This window comes from Doryrhamphus excisus, chromosome 1 (assembly GCF_030265055.1).
Source record: "Doryrhamphus excisus isolate RoL2022-K1 chromosome 1, RoL_Dexc_1.0, whole genome shotgun sequence".
Taxonomy (NCBI): domain Eukaryota; kingdom Metazoa; phylum Chordata; class Actinopteri; order Syngnathiformes; family Syngnathidae; genus Doryrhamphus; species Doryrhamphus excisus.
Genome location: NC_080466.1, coordinates 39,789,324 through 39,805,854, shown reverse-complemented (window position 1 = coordinate 39,805,854; position 16,531 = coordinate 39,789,324). Strand labels below are relative to the sequence as shown.

Here is a 16,531-nt window from a genome sequence, read left to right as displayed (position 1 = left end):
CAAATTGTCCATAGGTATGAATGTGAGTGTGAATGGTTGTTTGTCTATATGTGTCCTGTGATTTGCTGGCCACCAGTCCAGGGTGCCTGAAGACAGCTGGGATAGGCTCCAGCACCCCCGCAACCTTCGTGAGGATAAATGAATAAAAATGAATGAATCAATTTTTATAAGTTTTCATTGTACTTTTTAAAAAATTTAAAGTAAAAATCCCGTCTTGTCTCGTTCTCATAGTCCCAATCGTCTCATGATACTCCTATTTCTTTATCATTTCCATAAAGTCAATAAAATAAATACTGTATGTCACATGAGTTTTCCTGCAAAAGCCTACTACAGGGCCTCCATGAAGTACTGTGTGGAGTACACCAGCAGTTGTATCTTTAATGTGCGTGTGTGTTTAATGGCGTGTGTTTGAATATAGTATACTCTTTTTATTTTTAACGTTCCCTGCCTCTCCCCTCCCGTAGACTCAGGAAGTTAGGGGAAGGGTGCGTGCACAGGATGTGAGTCCTGCAGAAGGGGGGGGCCAGGGGGGGGTATTTACCATGTGGGCCTGCTGTGCTCACGGCCAGCACCCCCCACCCCCACCCCCAACCACAACACACAGCAGCTGCCCACAGATGTTTGCCTTGAAAACACCACACATGGCAACTCATAACAAAGTTAGGAACATTTGTTTTTGTCCTAACATCCCAGGGTGCCCATACTTTAGTACAGTCCATTGTGATATTATGTCATTTTTACACTCTCATCAAGCCTGGACAAAACCTCCTGCTACCTTCTCCTTTGATTTTGGATCAACATTTGCAATTAAAGGGACTATTGTAATTATTTGATTATATCCATACATCCATTTTCTATGCCGATTATACTCATTTGAATCAAAGGGTATGCTGGAGCCTATCCCAGCTGTCTTCGGGCAAGAGACACACCCTGGACTGGTGGCAAGCCAATCACAGGGCACATATAGACAAACAACCATTCACACTCACATTCATACCTATGGACAATTTGGAGTCGCCAATTAACCTAGCATGTTTTTGGAATGTGGGAGGAAACCGGAGTACCCGGAGAAAACGAACACATGCACGGGGAGAACATGCAAACTCCACACAGAGATGGCCCAGTGTGGAATTGAACTCGGGTCTCCTAGCTGTGAGGCCTGTGTGCTGACCACTCGTGCAGCCCAATCACAAAACCACATCCAACATTCCCATCCTTATCCTCAATAGGTTCACACAGGTATGCTGGAGCCTATCCCAGCTGTCTTTGGGTGAGAGGCGGGGTACACCCTGGACTAGTGGCCAGCCAATCACAGGGCACATATAGACAAACAACCATTCACACTCACATTCATACCTATGGACAATTTGGAGTCGCCGATTAACCTAGCATGCATATTTTCAGGAAAAAAAAGCCCAAATGGGAGGAGGTTTTCCCACAAATACAAAAAGTAACAGGAAGTCGAAATTTTGAGAGCACATGGATATGTTTCCTGGAGGAAAAGGCTAAATGGACGGGGGTCCTACAAATGAACAAAGTATTTTCGTGACTGAATAAAGTCCAGGTTTAGGTTTCCATGTGCTGCTAAAGTTTGCTAAAAGTTCTCACTCATCTCCATCATTAGCTGCTCCACAACAAACAGAAGGAAACCTGAGGAGGAACGTTCTCAATCATCACAGCCAAGTGTGTGTGTGTGTGTGTGTGTGTGTGTGAGGAAACAGCTCATCCCGCCATTACATTTGAGACAAACAAAGCCAGGCTGTTTATTGTTTGTGCGTGCAGCGGCGTGCTCGTGTTTAAACTCTTGCCATCATCATCATCATCATCATCTTTAGACATTCCAGCTGTGTTATTCGTCCTCATAAAGAAATAATTCACTTAGCGTCGGAATGCAAACACCAGCTGAAAGGATGCTGTGTGTGAGCACAGAAACGTGTGCAAACGCCGCAAAAGGTCTGGCGGTGACCTGTGACCTCAAACACAGCGGCGGGGCGTCTGCAAACAAACTGCGGCTACCTGCAGCCTCTCAAGAGCTTCTCAACAAACCGCATCGGGTTCGACGTGCGTGTGATTTGTAGAGATTTGTGCACAAATAATGTGTCAAATACGTATAAAATGTTTTCTATGGCAAATTAAAAGTGCTACAAAAAGAAAAACATCAATGTGTAAAATAGTTAACGCGATAATAACGACTTAACCCAAATTTTTTTGGACGAGCGATTAACGGGCGAACTTCCTGTTTGACCCTCGAGCCGCACCGTAGTTCGTTACCCTTAAGTTTGAGCGGCGCCTGAAGCGGGAAGAAAATATTGCAAAGTGTACAAAGAAAGGAGTGTTTTGAATGGCAAGTTTACCTTCAAAGTCCTTTCTCGACAACAGCAAAGCCATTTGAATCTACTGTCATGGTGGGAGGTGAGTTATCGCCAAATACGTCGAATCTTCGATACAGCTTGCTAGCAAAGCACTCGGCTAATCCATAAAACTTATAAATCCCTTCTTCAAAGGCTGACCACGCTGGAGGGGTTGTAACGTAGACGTCACCCACGCAGGACGGTGCCAACGAGATGCATCAGCACCATGGAGATGACTAAAAGTTTTCAGAAAAAGCAACCAGCATCACCATGCCCGCCATGTTTGATGCCCACTGCAGTACAACTGGTGAAACGTAAGAAGCTGAAGACGGTGCTGAACCACTGCAGGTAATTTATTTAAAATGGTCATTTATACCCAACTAAAAAGTTTATTTTAGATACAAACTATTTCTCGGCTGCTCCTTTCAATTACGAACTATAATGTGGCTTCCGAGCAGCTATTTAACAACAGGCATAGCCGAAGACACCTATGTGGGGGCCTGTGTCATTTTATACGGGCTGAACGGCGGGAGTGAGTGAGTGAGCGAGCACGAGAGAGCTCAATGAGATGGCAGTAAAATGTCGCGAATTAATAATCTTTATTATTTGTATTAGTTAATAGCGTCGAACTGCTGTGCTTGTCAAAGAGGCCTCAATAAAACCTTGTTGTTATTAGACCAGGGGGTGAATAAGCCCCTCCCGAACTAAACAGGTTGAAATAGCGATAAACGCCCGTGAATCTGCTCTTACAGTGTGTGAATGGCGGCTAGCAGGGGTTAATGCGTAAATATGCTTTACAATTTGAGACAAGTGTATTTAATTATATGGCTTAAAGTATGTAGTTTTTTTTAAATTTCGTCATCCCATCAATCTGTCTATAATAACACATTATTTCATTCTTATATAAAATCATTTAGTAACATTAATAGCCTCATACCTGCATACACAAGGTAAGGGCCGTCCCCACATATTACATACTGCCTGACATATATTGTATAACAGTATAACAGAGTAACAGCAAGTATACAGTCTTACTTCAGCGCAGAATGAAGATTCAGGCTTTATGATGAATTGTTGTATTGCCTGAAGGGCGTGTCTCAATACTTAGCATGCCGTGAGTGGCCAAGTGGGGCCTGGCGGCTGTAAAGAAGCCAGTGGCTTTCAAACAAAGACTATTGTGTGCGTTGAAGGAAGGTGAGCGGGTTTAGAGGTGAAAAGCATAAATAAAAGATGGCGCACATAGAAGCCCGCGTGGGGACAGCACGCCCTCGCTGACAAGGGAAAAAGGAACGGCTGGAAGATTTCCCAAGGTCACTTCCTGCCGGCCTCCCTACATCTATCACCTCCTCAACCAGGAAGCCGTGACATAAGGTGCGTCTTGTTTCCTGCAAGCTGCTGATAGACAACACACACACACATAAACACAAACAGTTGACAGATGGAGTACTTGTGTGTCGGATGGTCCACCATTGAAGAGGCAATGGTAGTAATAATAGTAATAAAGCAGCGGAGAACAATCAACAACACTTGAGACAGCTTCAATAAGCTCCAAAAGGTGACTAAGGTGCTTCCTCATAGACTGGATGTGCATCTACATCAAGGGGGGTCGGGAGGTGGGGGCAAGACCCTGGTCTGTGTGTTAATGACTGGCTTTTTCAACGGGACAACGCACTTCACAGAGAGGAATGATGTTACTCTTTTGGACCATCCTGCATCTTCCCCTCATCTAAGTCTGATGGAGAACATTTGGGGATGGATTTACAAAACCAGACCCTGAAGCCATCTTCAGCACCCGGAGCAACATTCCCACTAGCCTCCCAGAAACACTAGCATAAAGAATGCCCAAAGACATTTTTCACCTCCATATCGTCACTTTTTTTCCATTATTAGATTACAAATTCATTATTGTCACATTTCTGCTGTTGCTTTTATAAAAATCTAATTTGACAATTATTTAAACTTTCTTTTTGTATAGTTCCTTATATTTCTATTTTCCAATATTTTGACTTTATTCCCATCATACAACTTTTCCCCAAACTAATTTCCCCAAAATTACAACTTTGTTTTGTTTCTCTTAATATTACAACTTAAAAAAAATATTTATTTCTGTAAAATTTAAACTTCATGTTTATAAATTGACAATTATTATTATTTTTAGTTTTCTTCTTACATTACATTTTTAGAATGTGCTGCAGGCCAATAAAAAAAACATCCATGGGCTGTATATGGCACCCTGAGGCACCAGGACACCCCTGAACTAACCTCTGTGACATCACAAAGGAACAGTTTTGCGAAGCCTTTTAAAACGGAGCGTTTGGAGCCATCCCAAACTTCCAAACTGAAACTTATGCATGGTTTAACACAAGAATGCTACATTCAGGGGTGGGCAAACTACGGCCCGGGGGCCACATCCGGCCCGCCAAGTGTTTGAATACGGCCCGTCCGTTTTTTCCAAAGTATTTCATTTAAACTCAACAGACGAACTGGCATCGTGGCTTGAGCCAACCTTTTGATGGTTTTATCAATTTTGTTATTTGATGTGGTCTGTTTACAAAGTGCTCCTGAAAAAAGGGACACAAGCATAATGATGATAATAATAATAATAGTAATAATAATAATACATTTTAAAATATTTAAATATAAAATATTTAAATATAAAATATTTAAATATAAATATAAAATAATAAATAATAATAGCAGATTGCATGACACTTTTACAGATACAATAATACCAGGTGGACTGTTACGTGTAAAATATATAGTCTGCCCCCCCCCCCCCCCCCCCCCGTTTTGTTAAATCAATGCGGCCCGCGAGTCAAAAAGTTTGCCCACCCCTGTTCTAAATACATTTATAGGTCAGAAAAGTGGAGAAAGCATAATAGGTCCCCATTAACTTTAACAATAATAAAAAATAATAGTAAAAGTGATTTTGCATAACTAAGTAGTGTAAAAAGAAGTGAAGCACATGTAACGTCAAGTAAGAAACGCAACAACTCTGTGACTTTAAACTCGCCATCCGTGCAGGACCGACCTTTGACCTCCAAAGAAAGGCACAATACAGCATCAAGACCAGATCAATGAAAGCGTGCAGACCAGACATCACATGATGTCACATGTTGACGGTAAATATGCTCATGCGCACGCGTGTAACATAGCCCCTGACTGCACGCAAGTCAGAGCTGCTCTCACGCGGAACAAAGATGTCAAAATATGCCACTCAGTCGTTTGGCTTGTGCTGCTGCTGCAGAGGAGAAACAACACATTTGCTCCAATTATCTTTGCTCCAGCAGCCAAGCAACCGGACACCAATGTTATTAGCACACACTCAACATTTTGCACCGTTGGATCTTAAGGAGGTTCTAAGTTGAGCTTCAAAATGCAAAAAGAAGAAATGGGAGTGAGACAAAAAAGTAGTTGTTTGCAAAGAGGCTGGTAGCTCCAAAAAAACCCTCCCTAAAATGCTTGATGCCAGTCTTTCCAGGAGGTTCGTGGAAATGTTGCTCCAGCTGCTGAAGATGGCTTCATGGTCTGGAACTCAAAGATGTTTTTTTTTTTTAAAGCCTTTTCTGATGGTTATTGGACCAAACTCTGCACCAGTACCAACTTTCATTTGGACTCCAGGATGCTCTTGTGTTTTGATGGATCATTTCTTGGCTTTTTAGTTTTACTTTTAGTCTGCTCATCAGCATTGGCAATGCTGGAGGTCTTGCTTATCAATCCCACCTTGTTCAAGGAGATAAAGCTTTGTTGCCTTTGTTGGCTTTGCTGCCGTCAACAGATCAGCATCTTGTTGTTGCACAAGGAGAAATGTCTTCATTCATCTTACAAATAGCAGATAGCTTGGTTGTTTAGTTCCATTTTGCAGAAAAAGCTATTTCTGTTCATTCCACTCCCTTCCTGTCTCTCATATCAGACACACAAACTTTGTCAGGAACCCCGAGCCAATCAATGGCCCCCATGGTTCTAGCAGGAGGCATGACGTCAGCTATTCAACACCGCCGCAGCAACAGAAGAACAAGAAGAGCTGCTGGAAACAATTACAAACGTTAGCCGCAAGTACGACTTTTTTTTTTTTCCCATGAAAGAGTCAGAAACAAAATGCAAGCACTGCGGCTTCTTACATCGTTACAGACGTTTATCTACTCAACAGCAGAGAGTACCGGGTGTTTACTTCAGAGGCTTTTATGGGTGCTCATGTAAGGATGGAGAGAGTTGTTTCTTGTGTGTAAATATGAACACGTAGCTTGACGTTGATGAACTGTAGTCCACACTGGCCAACATGCACCCAACTTTATCGCCAATGACGGCGATGTTGCCATTGTGATGTGTTTATGAACACGTGTGTTTGCAACGCAACAGAAAGTGCATGTGTGTCGCATGTTAAGAAAGAGACATTATATAATCGCATGCACTTGGTGTCTGAAAGGTCATCTGCTAAGTTCCTTAACTTGAAGGAATGGTCTAATCCCAAGTCTAATCACAGCTGCACCAAATCAGCTTGGTCTCGTGGTCTGCATGGGCATCTTGATGAAGTAGGAGCTTCCAGCCCAAGAACCAAGAACTCTATGTTCAGTATTGGCATCGTTTCTATTTGAACCATTTCCAGTTCCGATTCCTTTGTTTTGATTCCGGTTCCTAATGATTCTTGAATCCGATGAAGACAAACCCATAAACTTAAACCTAGCTAGCTAGCTAGCTATACATAGATATCTACAGGTAACTTGCTATCTGCCCAGCTTGCTAGTTCTTCTCATGAATCAAATCATATGTCATTATTTTAAAGAGACATAGTAGTTTTCTGTCTCAAATGAATTTTCGGGTAATTTTGCTTTATACAGGGTCAGGTAAAATGATCTGATACATTTGTAGGTTAAATAAAAGACAAATAAAGTAAAGACAAAAAAACAAAGTGTCTTTATTTTCGAAAAGTACTGCATTTCGTTTCAATGCAGATCCAGTAGCTCTGAAGTTGGTAACCAATAACAAGACCGTGTTGCGAGCTTGTACGGTATCATGTCTACCAAGATTGAAGTGCAAACGGAACGCTCGTTGTGTTGCAGTTACAGATTTGTTTGTTTTGATAAACTTTTCCACAATAAAAGCGCGATGCTCACCAGCCCAATTCATGGCAGCAACTGAAAAAGAAACGAAAAACAATGCCATTATAATGGAAAAAAAAATAGCATTATATGTATTTTTTTTGTTTCTTTACTTTATTTGCCTTTTATTTAACCTACAAATGTGTCAGATCATTTATACATTGCAAGTTCATGAGCGGAGGCTTGAGTAAAGTCAGGATATGATACACAATCAAGTCTCCAACGTCCACGAAGGCTGCTTGCTGACTGGCGGAAGCGCCAAGGAGCAAAGACTGGGAGTGTAATCTGCAAAGAAGGAGCGTAAGTCTCGCATGTGTGACTTTTTAACCGCGTCCTCAAGATTTTGAAGTCAGGAAGTTTGGCCGACTAAAGACAGGCTTTCTGCGCTTTTCTGCCACATCATCATCATTATCTTGGCCGGGAATCTAACAGTGGAATATTTTTACAGGCCATGTGGCTGCAGGCCTGCTTCTTCAAAGGCAGGGGGGTGGGGGTCTGTCGGATCATAATTTCTCTGTGTTGTGTTGATCTCCTTCAAGCTTTACTTTTGTGTAATCGGGGGGTGTCCAAACCTTTCCCACTTTTGATATTTTGTACTTTTACATTTTTTGCAACCTACTTTCCCAAAAATTACAACTTTATTTGTTTTGTTTTTCTTTATTACATCACAACCGTGAAAACATTTCTTAATTTAATATTTCAGCTTAATGCTACTAAAGTAACGTTAGTTTTCCTCATCGTATTCCAATTTTATTTCTGTAAAATTATGACTTTTTCTTGTTAATTACATATTTTTTCTCTTAATATTATGAATTTATTCTTTTAAAGTTACTGCTGATGTTTACATTTTTGCTTCTGTTTGCTTTTTTGGTAAATTTTCCTGTCAAATCAAATCATATTTTGTGAATGTGCTGTGGGCGGCAAACGGCCCGCAGTTTGTACACGCCTGCTGTAGCTGATGTAACATGGAGGGAAGCAAGCATCTGATGATGGCTGTAAACACGAGTTACAACATGGCTAACTGCCTCAGCAGACGTTCTCACTGAGTTTAATCAGTGTCGGTTAGATCAGCAGGAACAATCAATTTCCTTTTTTTTTTATAGACAGACTCTAATGTGTTTGTGTTATAAATAGAGAAGCACAGGACGGGTCAACGTCATTCATGCTGCTTTGACATCATTGTGATGTAACTGCATGGATGGAAGCCATCTGCACTATTTATTTATCTGTAAACCGATTTTATAGATAGATACTGTATTTTCTACAGATTTTGTATGAGTGAAATGGGTATTTTTTGCTGGAAATGCTCTAAGAAGTTTGTCTTTTGACTATTATTGCTGTTATGAAGAATATCAATGAAAGACCACCAATTCATTCACCATAAAAAATAAGATTTTTAAGCCCTGACAGCAGGACTGTCATGTTAAAGGTTTCCTTTGTTTGACGGGGAGTGTCATCTGCTACCTGATCAGTATTGATCATCCACCACAAATAAACAGATGGCCCCGGCCTCCAGCCGTTCCCCCCCTGTGGCTCGCCACAATGATCCAGCACACACCGGGGAGAACGGTCACAGCCTCCCTTACAAAACGCACCAGAGCGGCCGCTTCTCAGGGGAGTGCGAGCTTTGACACACTCCCTGAAAGCTGCCAGCTTCTTCTCAATGGCTCCCATTGACGTGTAAAACAACAAACACATGCTCAATGTGATTGTCTTTCAAATGAGAAGATAACAGCACTTCACCTGGCTCCAAATGACCACGGCCAAAAGTCAGTAAAACACTCCTAACAACAAAGCAATGGCTGCAGACATGCTGGAGGCTGCATATAGACGTGCAGAGAGCAAATTGGACGAGAAGGGGTATATACAAAGTTTAAGAGCACTTAAGGAGGTTCTAAGTCAGGGGTGGGCAAACTACGGCCCGGGGGCCACATCCGGCCCGCCAAGTGTTTGAATACGGCCCGCCTGTTCTTTCCAAAGTATTTCATTTAAACTCAACATACAACCTGGCATCACGGCTTGAGCCAACCTTTTGATGGTGGAAGTAGCTGTTTTATCAATTTTGTTATTTGATGTGGTCTGTCGTTTACAAAATTCATTCATTCATTCATTTTCTACCGCTTATCCTCACTGGGCTCCAAAATGATTGTTTGTCTATATGTGCTCTGTGATTGGCTAGCGACCAGTCCAGGGTGTACCCTGCCTCTCGCCCGAAGACAGCTGTTTACAAAATGCTTCTGAAAAAAGGGACACAAACACATAATAATAAAAATAATAATAATAAAATAATTGATTCATTCACGAGGGTCGCGGGGGATGCTGAAGCCTATCCCAGCTGTCTATGGGCAAGAGGCGGGGTACACCCTGGACTGGTGGCCAGCCAATCACAGGGCACATATAGACAAACAACCATTCACACTCACATTCATACCTATGGACAATTTGGAGTGGCCAATTAACCTAGCATGTTTTTGGAATGTGGGAGGAAACCGGAGTACCCGGAGAAAACCCACGCATGCACGGGGAGAACATGCAAACTCCACACAGAGATGGCCAAGGGTGGAATTGAACCCTGGTCGCCTCGCTGTGAGGTCTGCGCGCTAACCTAATAATAATAATAAATGTAAATTTATAACGCACTTTACATCAAATAAATGATCTCAAAGTGCATATATAGCAGATTGCATGACACTTTTACATGTAAAAATTGACTGTTACGTGTAAAATACTATAGAGTCTGCCCCCCCTCCCCCTTATCAATTTTGTTAAATCAATGTGGCCCGCGAGTCAAAAAGTTTGCCCACCTCTGTTCTAAGTGGATGAAAATGTGGCTGAGAGAAAAAAAAGCAGTATTCAAGTGAAATAGACTGTGGATGAAAAGTTCATTCATTCGTTCATTTTCTACTGCTTATCCTCATGAGGGTTGCGGAGGGGTGCTGGAGCCTATCCTAGCTGTCTTAGGGCGAGAGCCGGGGTACACCCTGGACTGGTCGCCAGCCAATCACAGGGCACATATAGACAAACAACCATTCACACTCACATTCATACCTATGGACAATTTGGCCAAAGTGAAACAATTATTCACTAGGGTTGGCTATAAGTTGGCTATGCAAACATGCAAACTCCACACAGAGATGGCCGAGGGTGGGATTGAACTCGGCTCTCCTCGCTGTGAGGTCTGAGCACTAACCACTCCACAAACGTGCAGCCCGATGAAAAACTGAAGGGTAAAATGTTGGTGAAAATGTGCATTGAATGTGATTTAGTGTCAGGTATTCACACTGTCATCATCTCTTAATGGCAAAGACAACAAAGCTTTCTCTCTTTGAACAAGGTGAGATTGACAAGCAAGGCCTCTGGCGGCGCCATTGCTGCTGAGCTGTTAAGTGGTAGACCCAAAAAAATGAGCCGGAAGATTCTATTGGCTGTTTGTCAAGACCCAAATGAAGGTTGGTACTGGTGCCGAATGCACGGCGGTCTAGTGGTTAGCGCGCACACAGCTAGGAGACCAGGGTTCAATTCCACCCTCAGGCATCTCTGTGTGGCGTTTGCATGTTCTCCCCGTGCATGCGTGGGTTTTCTCCGGGTACTCCGGTTTTCTCCCACATTCCAAAAAAATGAATGAATGAATGAACTGGTCATTTGGAATGAGCAGGAGAGCACCAAATATTGGACATTGAAAGGTGGACGGCTCTACTTAGAACCTCCTTAAGATCCAACAGTGCAAAATGTGCATTCTTCACATTTTGATCAGGAGTGTATATGATGATTTAAATGATATATTTTCCGTATTGACTATGCAGTACTGGTACTTTAGTATGCCGTACTGCCAAGAGTTTTTTTTTTAAGCGGTTCTTGTTGGGTGTTGGTAAAACACGGACTGCGTAATTCCGGTGGTAATTTGCAAACCAATCCTTGCAAATCTTGAAATGGACCAATCAGAATCGTTTATTTAGACCGCGGTCCGTAATCCACAATCCGCGTTTTACCCACACCCGTTCTTGTTCGCGATCAACCAATCAGCGATCGTTTTACTAGGAAGACATCTATCATGGCGTCCCTGCCAACATCGTCTAATTCTTCAACAACTTGTGAAGGAAAACAGCAAAAAGTGATGAACCAGTGCCTCCTAAACAAGTATTTTATTAGCGGCAGCAAATCAAATGATGGCAAAGGTGAGTGAATCACATTGCTGTGACAATTTGAAGTGGTCACAATGAAACACCACCCATTAGATCCAATACCAAGTGCTGATTTTGCACAAGCTACAAAATCTAGCGGTTCAATTTCTCTGTGTATTTTTCTCACCTTTGCTTCACAAATTATTGTTTGACCATTGAGCTTTTTTCTGGATTAAAAACACTTTACTAGTACACAAATGTGTCTATTCAATAATGTTTAATTGTGGTGCACAACTTATAAATATCACTGCTTACTACGACTACCATGTGTAAGGTAGCATGTCTGAAAATTTGTGGAGATGTATGTTAAATACATCTCCACAAATTTTCAGACATTCCTCCAAATACAATGCATCAGTACTATTATCTGATGAATTATCAGCATATATTGATATATGATATCATTATGGCACTTTTCATTTTACATGGGGCAAGTTCGGGCAAGTAGTTCTCACCTTAAGGATTCCCCATGGGCAAGTCATTTTTGTTTTTAACGTAGAGCCCTGGCTTTTATCACGACATAGCGGCAGTGATTGATGAAATGCTTAAAGCAAGCAAAGGTCACACTGTGTTGTTGTGTTGCATAAAGCACGATGGACTTTTCCATGTGTTGGCTATCAGAGCAACCTATTGATTAATCGTCTGTGTGGTTAAATAGAAGCTTCCGTTCCGGTCTATGCAGATGAATGGGCCATCCGATGAAGGGCTTGGTGGGCACGTACGAGCGTGCCATTTGGTCATTGTGCAGTCAGTCGAACCTGGACACGGTGAATGTCAACCTATGCCAGTACTGTCCTTTGTCATTGCTTTTGTTATTATTATTTTTATGGACATAATTTGTAGGTGCAGCATCTGAGGTACGAGCATCTCATCTTTGCTATTCAATGATGATGTGACGGCCTCACCAAGCTGTGACCTTGCAACTGAGGTTCAAGGTTCAAATATCTCTGGATCTTCTTCAATCGCTAGAGTGCCAGATTGGTGCAACTTCTGCAAGCTTTGTGTCGTCACCGAAAGAATAAAATGTACTCTGCGTAGTGCTGCACATCCCATAAAGGCAGTCTTTGGGATGTAAACAATATGGCAGATAATCCAAACCCACAACAAGACATTAGTCTGGCACTGCATGCATTTTTTGTTTTTGTTGTTGTTGTTGAACCGTACCACATTATACGGAACTCCAGTCATTAGTTGAAGTTTTCTGAGGCAAAGAGAACATCTGTAAGACACGCAGGACATCTGGAAACGGCCGACACACGAAGCTCACTAATGAGAAACCTTTCTCCCGCTGGCATTGCCACTTTAATTTGAAAATAATGAAACAGAGAAAATACACATGGTAGTACAAAAATAAAAGCTTAGACAAATTAAATGGATTAGGCAAACTTTTTTTTTTTACATTTAGTTGTTTGGCAAAAGGCGTTTGGCTTGATGGCGGCCATGTTTTTTTTTTTTTTTTTTTTTACACACACGTGCTTGTCAGTCCCTCTATCTGTAAATAATAGCCTCGTGTGTTCAGCAGTAGAGGAGTTGGCTTTACACAAAGCAACACAAACAGTACACACCACTGTAGCGCTATACAAATATGTGCCGTCATGTTAATAGTAGGTAAATCTAGAATTTGATTGTAGCCTGAAGCAATACTTGTCTGACATCAGGTAAATAAATGTGACAGTATCTACAGACGATATGCAAAGAGACGGGACAGAAGGGATGTACCACGAGAAAGTAGGTCTCAGTGGAAACTGGAAAGTAGAACAAACATAAAACTGTGACAAAACAAGGCCAACCGAACATCAAACAGAAGGCACGAGTGCTGACGGCTGATTATTCACCATCCTGTGAGCAATTATTCACCATCCCGTGAGCACTATTCATGAGCGATGTCTCCGTCTTGAGTTACTCGGGGAAACAATGGAGCACCACGTTGTAGTCCCCGCTGGAGCACTGAAGGCCTTGGATCGGGTTCTCCTCGTCCTTCTTCTGGCACGGCATAGATTGAACCACACATGTGGAAAATTTCCCTCGCTTTCTTCTCCTTCTAAGCCTGTTATTATCTATGACCTTGTGGACATGCGATCATATCACAAAGTACTTGACGGTTGCGTTCTATCACCACCTTGCCAAATACTTACCCATTTCACATGTGCACCATTTTCGGGGGGGTAACAAGCATTTTGTGACATGCTGAGCGGATGAAAACCAAATCCTTGTGGCTGCTCTGCAGACCGTGCTCTCTGGCTATACATAGCATCCCGTCAAGGCAGGAAATAGTCAGCATTTCTGCAGCCGCCGAACAAAGAAACCAGTGTAAGAGCCGACCTTGGTGGCTCCCTCCTACCCTACATGCCCTCCAATCTTGCCACTTCAGTAAGAACGGGGCATCAAGGGAGCGTGAAAGAGCAAACTAGTTAAGGTCAGACGTGTAGGGGATGTTTGAGGTTGCTGTGATGAAGGAGTTGCCGTTAATGAGGTAGATATTCCTTCGCTTTGGCCTTGGTGTGTATTTGTGGACACGGTTACAACTGCAAGAAAACAGCATCCGGCATGACCTTGAAATGTCCTTTGAAGTCCTGTGTATATCTACACTATCGACAATGTGAAGAAATATTTATTCAGCAGAATCCTTTTTATTATAACAGCTTTGCTTTTGGACAATTCCTCAAACACAACACTAGAAGCTAATATTCTCACCTGGAAAAGTGTGGAGTGCCATCTCCGGGTCATGGAGGAGATCCCGCCCCAAGTGGAGGAGAAGAAGCAGGAAGATTTGAACGCGGCTAGCTGTAGCGTTGTATCGTTCCGCTGTGGTGAAGACAGAGCTGCGTTGAAAGGCAAATCTCTGGTGGATCTCTGTTGCTCCCCTCACCTATGGTCCTGAGCTTTGGGAAGTGACCAAAAGGACAAGATCTCCCTTAGAGATAAGCTGTTACTCCTTCGCATTGAGAGGATCCAGGTGAGGTCACTCGGATATCTGGTCAGGATGCCTCCCGGACGCCTCCCTGGGGCGGTGTTCATGGCCCGTTCCATCAGTAGGAGGCCTTGAGGAAGACCCAGGACACGTTGGAGAAACTATATCTCTCAACTGGTCTGGCAATGCCTCGGGATCCACCGGGAGGGTCTGGAGGGGATGCAAGTCTGGGCTTCCCTGCTTAGCCTCCGGTGACCCGACTTCAGATGTACTGTATGTAGTCGTATTATTGGTATTCATTCATTCATTCATTTTCTACCGCTTTTCCTCACGAGGGTCGCGGGGGGTGCTGGAGCCTATCCCAGCTGTCTTCTGGCGTGAGGCAGGGTACACCCTGGACTGGTGGCCAGCCAATCACAGGGCACATATAGACAAACAACCATTCACACTCACATTCATACCAATTATTACCAATTATTACCAATACCAATTAGTCGCCAATTAACCTAGCTTGTTTTTGGAATGTGGGAGGAAACCGGAGTACCCGGAGAAAACCCACGCATGCACGGGGAGAACATGCAAACTCCACACAGAACCCTGGTCTTCTAGCTGTGAGGTCTGCGCGCTAACCACTAGACCGCCGTGCCGCCTATTGGTATTCAGTGTTTTGAATTTTCACATCGTTAACTCAAGCCATGACTTTAAAACCAAGCTATGTACGGAACCGCGATGGTGGTGCACTCTTGGACCCCTAAGTTATTCATCTGATCCAAAAGGTCGGTGAAAAAGCGATAAGAAATCATGAAAATTCAGTTCATTCCAGACATCCAAAGACACAAAACACATTTGATCTATAATTATTGTGATAGTTTTACATGCATTATATATATTGAGTTTGCATGTATGACAGAGAAAAAACCCCAAAGTACGCCTCTGTACTAATATCATCACTTATATATATCCTGATGCCAACAAAAGCTGTTGTACCTGTTGTTTAGCCATTCCTGTCATACCTGTGTTCTTAGTTAAGTGCTGTACTTTCTCTACAACATACAGTACAACTACATTTACATAAGAACATGTTGATGCCATACTTGACTAAGTGCACAGCCCGAAGCCGTTCCTCATTAAGAATGTTCTATCCACACGGCATCCAAAGAAGTCAGAACGTTTGAAATTAAACTTTATGGTGTTAGCTTATAGCTACGTATAAAGTTGTAAATACAACTCAATCCATTAGCACACAAACGTGTGTCAACGAGTGGTTAGCGTGCAGACCTCACGGCTAGGAGACCTGAGTTCAATCCCACCCTCGGCCATCTCTGTGTGGAGTTTGCATGTTCTCCCGTGCATGCGTGGGTTTTCTCTCACATTCCGAAAACATGCTAGGAGCAATGCAAGGTCACGTGGTAGAAACTAAATGAATAGATCAATTATAAATAAATAGTCATATCTTTTACATGGGGCTGAACGGCGGACGAGTGGTTAGCATGCAGGCCACACAGCTAGGAGACCTGAGTTCAATTCCACCCTCGGCCATCTCTGTGTGGAGTTTGCATGTTCTCCCCGTGCATGCGTGGGTTTTCTCCGGGTACTCCGGTTTCCTCGCACATTCCAAAAACATGCTAGGTTAATTAGCGACTCCAAATTGTCCATAGGTATGAATGTGAGTGTGAATGGTTGTTTGTCTGTATGTGCCCTGTGATTGGCTGGCCACCAGTCCAGGGTGTACCCCGCCTCTCGCCCGAAGACAGCTGGGATAGGCTCCAGCACCCCCGTGACCCTTGTGAGGATAAGCGGTAGAAAATGAATGAATTATCATGAATATCATTATTATCATTATTATCATTTTATTGAGTGACATCCAGTAAAATGACATTCATCATGTCCTGGTTGCACAATTTGCAAAAAAATCAGTATATTTATCCAAATCTGGAAGATCAGATCGTTGTCATGGGAGGAAATATTCATTCATTCATTTTCTACCGC

The 16,531-nt window shown here is 42.7% G+C and overlaps 1 protein-coding gene across 2 annotated transcripts in view; it reads left to right on the top strand.

Annotated features, from left to right (window-relative positions):
- Positions 1 to 2,254: 2,254 nt before the first annotated feature.
- Positions 2,255 to 16,531, top strand: part of LOC131129688 (macrophage-stimulating protein receptor-like) — a 41,246-nt gene continuing 26,969 nt past the window's right edge. Inside the window, exons 1-2 of one of the 2 annotated variants that reach the window (XM_058073466.1) lie at positions 2,255 to 2,412; positions 2,505 to 2,699. The gene's annotated coding sequence lies outside the window, so the exon portion shown is untranslated. Of the gene's footprint in view, positions 2,413 to 2,497; positions 2,700 to 16,531 lie in introns of those variants that run through there. The other variant, XM_058073480.1, reaches the window with a different exon arrangement.